This window comes from Balaenoptera acutorostrata, chromosome 1 (assembly GCF_949987535.1).
Source record: "Balaenoptera acutorostrata chromosome 1, mBalAcu1.1, whole genome shotgun sequence".
Taxonomy (NCBI): Eukaryota; Metazoa; Chordata; class Mammalia; order Artiodactyla; family Balaenopteridae; genus Balaenoptera; species Balaenoptera acutorostrata.
Window position 1 is genome coordinate 149,830,041 of NC_080064.1, and position 9,112 is coordinate 149,839,152.

The 9,112-nt window shown below is 40.2% G+C and overlaps 1 protein-coding gene across 1 annotated transcript in view; it reads right to left on the reverse strand.

Moving 5' to 3' along the window:
- CENPF (centromere protein F) overlaps window positions 1–448 on the reverse strand; it is a 62,125-nt gene extending 61,677 nt beyond the window's left edge. The window contains exon 1 of the mRNA XM_007175575.3: window positions 319–448. The gene's annotated coding sequence lies outside the window, so the exon portion shown is untranslated. The remainder of the gene's footprint in view (window positions 1–318) is intronic.
- Window positions 449–9,112: the final 8,664 nt, after the last annotated feature.

Below are 9,112 nucleotides of genomic sequence, written 5' to 3' on the forward strand. Positions count from 1 at the left end.
TACCTGCTGATCTCCCAAGTCTTTTTACCTTACAAAGGAGGAAATTGATCCTCCAAAGGGCGAGCCCGTGACCGAGCAGGGCCTAAGGACACTAGTGCGAGCCCACTTTTACCAGGAGCAGAGGGGGGCCGACACCACAAAGAACTTGGCCCGGGGCCGATTCCCCAGTTCCGTCAGGAGGGAGGAGGCGGCGGCCCGCTGCACCTTCAGTGCCTAGGAGCGCGATCCCACAGGCATCCCCGCCCAGTAACCCCCTGCAGAAGGCCAACAGCTCCCTCACTCCCGCCGCCAGAGCCGGGACCCAAGCACAACGCTCACCTTGCTGGCGGAGAAGGGAAAACAACCCTTCAGAGAGTCGGGTCCTAGTACAGCCGCCGCGGGCTGGAGCATAGATTCCAATTCAAACTGCCCGCGACCGCCACCCGTTTTCGATTCGCTCGCTTCCGGCCCAGACCAAACTCATCTCAAAGCCTATTGGTCATTGTCAGCAGCTGTCAGCCAATCCGCTTCTGCGCACTCGGACTGCCGCCTTTGATTGGTCCTTTCGGATGGATTTAAAAATCAAGCCACAAGAGCAGAGCGGCCGGTGCTGGTGCTACAGTGTTTTTTGTTGTTGTGGGGAGGCGGAGCCCACGTGCTGTAGCTGAGGCTGGGAGGCGTTATAAACCGCTCTTTCCGCAAAAGCCAGGGAATGGGCCGACTGATTAGGAGGGTGAGGCCTATCGGCTACAGCCCGCGGGAGTGCGCTGTCTGGTGAAAACTCAATACCGCACACACATATCTACTTATTTATTAAATACATAACTTAGGACATAAATACTAAGTACTGTGCTGCCATGTGTTCTTCATCCCGTGTCATTCTTAACAATTCTTTGAGGAAAATATTCTTATTTTTATTTAAAAGTTAACTGAAGCACACAGAAGCTAAGTCATTTGAAATTGAATCTAGACCATGCAGGATCTCACTCTTAACTGCTGTTCTCTATTGATCATATTCTAAAGAGGTGATTCTGAACATGTGTTAGCTGGGATTCCAGGGGAGAACACTGTAGCCAGAAGAATCGTCGAAACAGGATGCAACCTCTCCTTTTCTATGAAGCTCACTAGTATTGTGGGTATTTATGTACCCGTTTTATTTCTCTCAACTAAAAATAAGCTTCTAAAGGCAGGAGCAAAACAATGAATTGTTAAGTTAATATATCTCTGATGCTGTTTTCTTCCTCAATAGATTCCAGTCTTTCTGTCTCCCTCTCTTTACCTTTCATTAGACTGTTCCTGCAGCCCCTTACCTTTCACTGAAATTCTGCTCATCCTTCAGTACACCATTCAAATGTCACTTTCTTCTTAAAATTTCACTATTCCCACCCACCCCTTAGAAATAATAATTTCCTAGGCCTTTCCTAGAGCTTGGTTTATACTTCACTTTTAGGATTTTTGCCGTGTCTTATAATAGATGGGTAGATAAATATAGTTATACATATAGATATCTATGTTTATGTCTGGCTCCCCTTCAGACTCAGAAATTCCTGTAGAGTAAAATCTTTTTAAATTCATCTTTGCATCCCTAGTAACTCCCCAGTAATTTTACACATAGAACTTAAACATAAAATTATCTTGGGAGGTAAAACTGCCAGCTGGAGAAAGGCCTTGTTCTCCAGTCTCCTTGAAGCCCCAAGGAGAGAGGAGGGAGCAGGTAAGGGAAGAGAATTTTATGAGACACTCTTCCTTATCAGTCTAGTATCTGGCTGTTTGGGGATTTGAACCAAATTCTGACACCAACAACAATTCCAACTATGTTGCTTCCCAGGGTAATTATTCAACTATGTATTAGCTGCCTAAGGAAAACAGAACTAGAAAGACATGTAATAGAGGATTCTCAAGGTTTGAATGAGAAATTTGCAGTTACTATTCTTTCATTCATTACTAAGCAGATGTCTCTTAGCGACCCCTGTATAGCCAAGCTTTATGCTACACTATTCTATAATAAATAATAAAGAAATACATTCACTTCTTGGACAAGGGAATTATGTGATGGAGACTATTGTAGCAACTTCGGTGATATTTCTGTAACTTCAATTTTATGATTCCCTTCTCCTGCCTCTATTTTTCCCCAGCTTTGTTTTTTTAGGGGAAGAAGGGGGTAAAACCTAACCAACCCAATGTACATGTTTTTGGAGAGTCCATTTTCAGCTCCCTGCCTTTCTTTTTCAAAATCTTCCCCTCACTGGGCCAGTCCACTCACTCTGGACTGTTCATCCTCCATCTCTGCTTTCTACCTATGAATCAGAACTCTTGAGCCTTTCTAACTTTTCCTCTCCAGCTAAGATGCAGGGCCCATCACAATTTTTAAAGGTTTTACTCCATTTATAGTTATTATAAAGTATTGGCTATATTCCCTGTGTTGTACTATATATCCTTATAGCTTATTTATATTATACATAGTGGTTTGTACCTCTAAATCCCCTACCTCTATCTTATCCCTCCCTGCTTCCCTCTCCCACTGGTAACCACTAATTTTTCTCTGAGTCTGTTTCCTTTTGGTTATATTCACTAGTTTATTTTATTTTTTAGCTTCCACATATAAGTGATATCATACAGTATTTGTCTTTCTCTGTCTGACTTATTTCACTAAGTATAGTTCCCTCCAAAATCCATCCATGTTGTTACAAATGGCAAAATTTCATTCTATTTTATAGCTGAGTAGTATTCCATTGTGTGTATGTGTGTATACAATATACATATATAGGTATATGTCTCCTATCTTCTTTATCCATTCATCTGTGGATGGACACTTAGGTTGCTTCTATATCTTGGCTATTGTAAATAATGCTGCTATGAACATCGGGATGCATGTATCTTTTTTTTCTTTTTTATTATTGAAGTATAGTTGATTTACAATGTTGTGTTAATTTCTGCTGTACAGCAAAGTGATTCAGTTATACATATACATATACATTCTTTTTCATATTCTTTTCCATTATGGTTTATCACAGGATATTGAATATAGTTCCCTGTGCTAAACAGTAGGACCTTGTTGTCTATCCATTCTCTATCTGTTATTTATCTATTCTATGCATCTTTTCAAACTGGTGTTTTTGTTTTCTTTGGATATATACCCAGGAGTGGAATTGTTGGATCAGATGGTACTTCTATTTTTAGTTTTTTCTACAGTGGCTGCACCAATTTACATTCCCACCAACAGTGTACAAAGGTTCCCTTTTCTCTACATCCTCACCAGCATTTGTTATTTGTGGTCTTTTTGATGATAGCCATTCTGGCAGATGTGCAGTGATATCTCATCGTGGTTTTGATTTGCATTGCTCTGATGATGAACTATGTTGAGTATCTTTTCATGTACCTGTTACCCATCTGTATGTCTCCTTTGGAAAAATGTCTACTCAGGTCTTCTGTCCATTTTTAATTGGGTTGTTTGTTTTTTGATGTTGAGTTACGTATTTTGGATATTTACCCTTCTTGGTCATATCATTTGCAAATATTTCCCATTCATAGGTTGTTGTTTTGTTTGTTTGGTTTTGGTTTCCTTTGCTGTGTAAAAGCTTTTAAGTTTAATTAGGTCTCGTTTGTTTATTTTTGCTACTGTTTCCTTTGTCTTAGGAGACAGATCAAAAAAAAAATATTGCTACAATTTACGTCAGAGTGTCCTGCCTGTTTTCTTCTAGGAGTTTTATGTTTCTGGTCTTACATTTAAGTCTTTAATCCATTTTGAGTTTATTTTTTGGATATAGTGTTAGAGAATGTTCTAGTTTCATTCTTTTACATGTAGCTGTCCAGTTTTCCTGGCACCACCTATTGAAGACTGTCTTTTCTCTAGTGTACATTCTTGCCTCCTTTGTCATAGATTAATTGACCATAAGTGGGTGGGTTTATTTCTGGGCTTTCTATCCTGTTCCATTGATCTATGTGTCTGTTTTTGTGTGAGTACCATACTGTTTGATTACTGTAGTATAATCTGAAGTCAGGGAGTATGATACCTCCAGCTCTGTTCTTCTTCCTCGAGATCATTTTGGCTATTTGGTGTCTTTGGTGTGTCCATACAAATTTTAAAATTATTTGTTCCAGTTCTGTGAAAAAAGCCCTTGGTATTTTGATAGGATTGCACTGAATCTGTGAATTGCCTTGAGAAATATGGTCATTTTAACAATATTAATTCTTCCGATCCATGAATATTCTTTTGCTAGTGTCCTCAACTCTCTTACCCCTGTTCTCTCAATCTCCCCAAACCTGTGTGCATGCAACTCTCCACACCCCGACTAAGAGCACTGTTGCTGTAAAATGAGGCGGGAGAAAAATCCCAGGACTGTGCAGATAGAAGCCTTTAAATGTATAAGTTCTAACTGGGGCCTCAATGCTGCTCCCCAGCCCTTTCTCCCAATTCCAGAATTTCTCTTATCTCCTCTAGCCACCATCTCCACTCAGGCTCTCAGAAAATGACCTCATCTCCTAGTATACAGAAAATGTAAGACATCTGACAGGAACATCTTCTACTTCCTGCCACCCAAATCTACAAATTTGCCAAGACCTAAACCCATTCTTCCCTCCATTTTTCTGTTACAATCATAGGAAATATATTTCTGACTCCTTCTAAGGCTAAACAATCTGTGTTCTGGAGCCCCTTGTTTCTCGGGAACTTCACTCTCAATTATGCACTTGCAAACAAGAATTTTTAACTACTCCTACTTTCCTGGGTCTTCCTCATAGTACTTAAACTACTCAAATCTTTCCCTTTAAAAAGAAATGCTTTCTCGGGCTTCCCTGGTGGCGCAGTGGTTGAGACTCTGCCTGCCAATGCAGGGGACGCGGGTTCGAGCCCTGGTCTGGGAAGATCCCACATGCCGCGGAGCAACTAAGCCCGTGTACCACAACTACTGAGCCTGCGCGTCTGGAGCCTGTGCTCCGCAACAAGAGAGGCCGCGAGAGTGAGAGGCCCGCGCACTGCGATGAAGAGTGGCCCCTGCTCGCCGCAACTAGAGAAAGCCCACGCACAGAAACGAAGACCCAACACAGCCAAAAATAAATAAATACATTTAAAAAAAAAAGAAATGCTTTCTCAATCTACATTCCCCTCCAGTGATCATCGTAACTCTTATCACATTTCATTTCCTTTTTAGACTTGACTAAATTTGTGATACTCCTTTTGATCCATTATTTTTTCTCAAAATAAAAAAATCCATAAAAGTACTTTCTATTAGTGAAAGTTGTCTCTATCTCTAAATAATGAAGACAGTATAACCTATTATTTTAAGCAGCAGTTTATTTTTCATTATTTCATATTAATGTTTCAGCTATGTGAAGACAAAAAACACTTTACAATTATCCATGTATCTATCTAACTGTGAGATTGTGTCTCCCACTACAATGTTAGTTCCATGAGGAAAGAACCCTGTTTGGGTGGTGGTGGTGGTGATGATGGTGGTCGGTTTGATTTGGAACCAATTGTTTTCAGTATTAGATGGAATATATTTTTCCATCTTCTTATTTGCAACACTTATATGCCTATACAGTTTAGATGCTTTTCTTGTAAGCAACATATGAATTTATTTTGTTTTTATCCATTCTGAAAATCTAGATCTTATAAAAAAAATCTTTGTTGAGGTATACACTACATAAAGTACACTTATTTTAGGTGTATAATGGGATGAATTTTGAAAACTATATACACCTCTCTAAGCAACACCAAAATTAAAAAACATTTCTTCATGCCCAAAGGTATCTTTGTGCCCCTTCCCAGTTATCTACACCAAAACCTCCCTGACACAGGCAACCACTGATTTGTTTTCTGTCACTAGACCTCAGGGGTCCCCAACCCGCGGGCCACGGACTGGTACCGTGCTGGCAGGCTTTAAGTCAGAATCCGACACTTATTTTAGTCCACGCATGGCCTGCCCATTATTTTATTTACCATTTCCATCTGCACCTCTTTCCCTCACTGCACACTTGTCTCAGTCACAGTTTTGGTAAGCCCACAAGCTAACCCTAGCCAAAATGAGTAAAAAACAAACATCACTGGAGAGCTTCTTTGAAAAGGGGAAAAGACCCAATGAGGAGACAGCAGAAGACTCTAAGACTGCCAACAAAAAGAAAGCTGCATTTAAATGAAAATACCAAGAGTCCTACTTGAATTACGGGTTCATTGCAACAGGTGATTCACATTCTCCAAGCCAGTTTGAATAATATGTGGCGACTGGCTATCCAATGAAACCATGAAACCTTCCAAACTGCTTCGCCACATGGAGACCAAGCATCCTGCATTAAAAGACAAGCCTTTGGAGTTTTCCAAAAGAAAAAAATGTGAACACAAAGAACAGAAGCAATTATTAAAGGCCACTACTTCATCAAATACGTCTGCACTGAGAGAATGATTCTTAGTGGCTAACTGCATTGCTAAAGCTAAGAAGCCCTTTACTATTGGTAAAGAGTTGATCCTGCCTGCTGCTAAGGACATTTGTCGTGAACTTTTAGGAGAGGCTGCAGTTCAAAAGGCGGTACGTGTTCCTCTTTTGGCTAGCACCAGAACTAGAGGAATTGATGAAATAGCAGAGGATACTGAGGCACAGTTGTTAGAGAGGATTAATGAGTCACCGTGGTACGCAATCCAGGTTGACAAGTCTACCGATGTTGACAACAAGGCAACAGTGCTTGTTTTTGTGCGATATATTTTTCAGGAGGACGTGCATGAGGATATGTTATGTGCACTTTTGTTGCCAACCAACACCACAGCTGCAGAACTATTCAAGTCCTTGAATGATTACATATCAGGAAAACTGAATTGGTCATTTTGTGTCAGTATATGCACGGACAGAGCGGCTGCTATGACTGGACAGCTTTCTGGTTTCACTACTCGGGTCAAAGAGGTCGCTTCTGAATGTGAGTCTACGCACTGTGTCATCCATAGAGAAATGCTGGCCAGCTGAAAAATGTCACCTGAACTTAACAACGTTTTGCAGGATGTGATTAAGTTGATAATTAACAATTAATAATATTATTATCAATTAATATTATCACGTATTAAAGTACATGCCCTTAACTCACATCTGTTTGCGCAGCTCTGTGAGGAGATGGACGCAGAGCACACACGTCTTCTCTTACACACAGAAGTGAGATGGCTTTCTAAAGGTAGATCACTGGCCAGAGTTTTTGAGTTATGAGAGCTGCTCCAGAGATTTCTTTTAGAAAAACAGTCACCACTGGCAACACATTTCAGTGGCACAGAATGGGTCGCAAAACTTGCTTACTTGCGTGACATATTCCTGCTCAACGAATTCAATCTGTCACTTCAGGGGAGAACGACACCTGTGTTCAAGTTGGCAGATAAAGTGGCTGCATTCAAAGCCAAACTGGAATTCTGGGGGCGATGAGTGCACACTGGGATTTTTGACATGTTTCAAACATTAGCAGAGATTTTGAAAGAGACTGAGCCAGGGCCTTCTTTCTCCCAGCTGGTGCATGATCAGCTATCTCAGCTTTCAAAAGAGTTTGAGCATTACTTCCCAACCACAAAAGACCCCTGAACTGGGAAGGAATGGATCCGTGACCCATTTGCGAATAAGCCAGGTGAATCGACTTTGTCCGTCCTAGAAGAGGATCAACTGCTTGAGATCGCAAATGACAGTGGCCTTAAAAATATGTTTGAGACTGGGCTTCCCTGGTGGCGCTGTGGTTAAGAATCTGCCTGCCAATGCAGGGGACATGGGTTCGATCCCTGGTCCGGGGAGATCCCACATGCCTCGGAGCAACTAAGCCTGTGCACCACAACTACTGAGCCTGTGCTCTAGAGCCCGCGAGCCACAACTACTGAAGCCCGTGTGCCTAGAGCCCGTGCTCCATAACAAGAGAAGCCACCGCAATGTGAAGCCCATGTACCGCAACAAAGCATCGTCCCCGCTCACCACAACTAAAGAAAGCCCGCGTACAGCACGAAGACCCAACACAGCCAAATATAAAAATAAATGAAATAAATAAATTTAAAAAAATATATGTTTGAGGCAACTTCAAATCTCCATACGTTCTGGATTAAAGTCAAGGCGGAATATCCTGAGATTGCCACAAAAGCACTGAAAAGCCTGCTTCCATTTCCAACATCCTATCTTTGTGAAGCAGTTCCTGTTCCACAACGTAGTGATTCGATATTTCAACACATTTCAAAATGATCACCACAATAAGTCTAGTTACCATGGATGTTTAACTTTTTAAGAAACATCCTCAGTCTTTTCCAAAGTGGTTGTATATTTCACATTGCCACAATGCATGAGTGTTCTATCTCTGATCCACATCTTCACCAACATGTGGTAGTCAGTCTTTATGTCATTCTAATTGGTGCGTGTATTTCACACTGGATTTAATTTGCATTTCTCTGATGACTAATGACATTGAGCATCTTTTGACATGCTTATTATCTAGTTGTATATCTTGTGAAGTACCTAGTAAAATATTTTGCCTATGTTTTTAATTAAGTTGGTCTTCTTCATATGATTTCCCATATATTCTGGTTACAAAGCCTTTGTCAGATATATGTCCATTGCTTGTCTATTCAATTTCTTGATGATGTCTTTCGAAAAGCAGAAACATTTGATTTTGATGGAGCCTATTCAGTTTTCTCCTTTATACATCATGCTTTTTTTTGATAAATATCTTATCTCAAATTTGCAAAGACTGTCTCTTCTGTTTTCTTCTGGAAATTATGTAATTTGAGCTTTTACATTTAAGTTCATGATCCATTTTGAGTTTATTTTTGTGTATGGTGTGAAGTTAGGGTTAACATTTACATTTTCCCATATAGAGATCCAGTTATTCTACCACAGTTTGTTGAAAAGATTATCCTTTCTTTATTGAAACCAACTTTGTTGAAAATTAGCTGAATATACAAATATGGATATATTTCTACCTCTCTATTCTGTTCTACTGATCTATATGTCTATCTTTACACCTGTATTACACTGTCTTGATTACTGTAGGCCTTATAGTAAGTCATGAAATTAGGTAATGTAAGTCCTCGATTTACATTATGATCTTTTTAAAATTGTGTCATCTATTCTAGGGCCTTTATCTTTCAAAAAAAATTTAGAATAAGAATATTAATTTTTCTAAAAGTCTT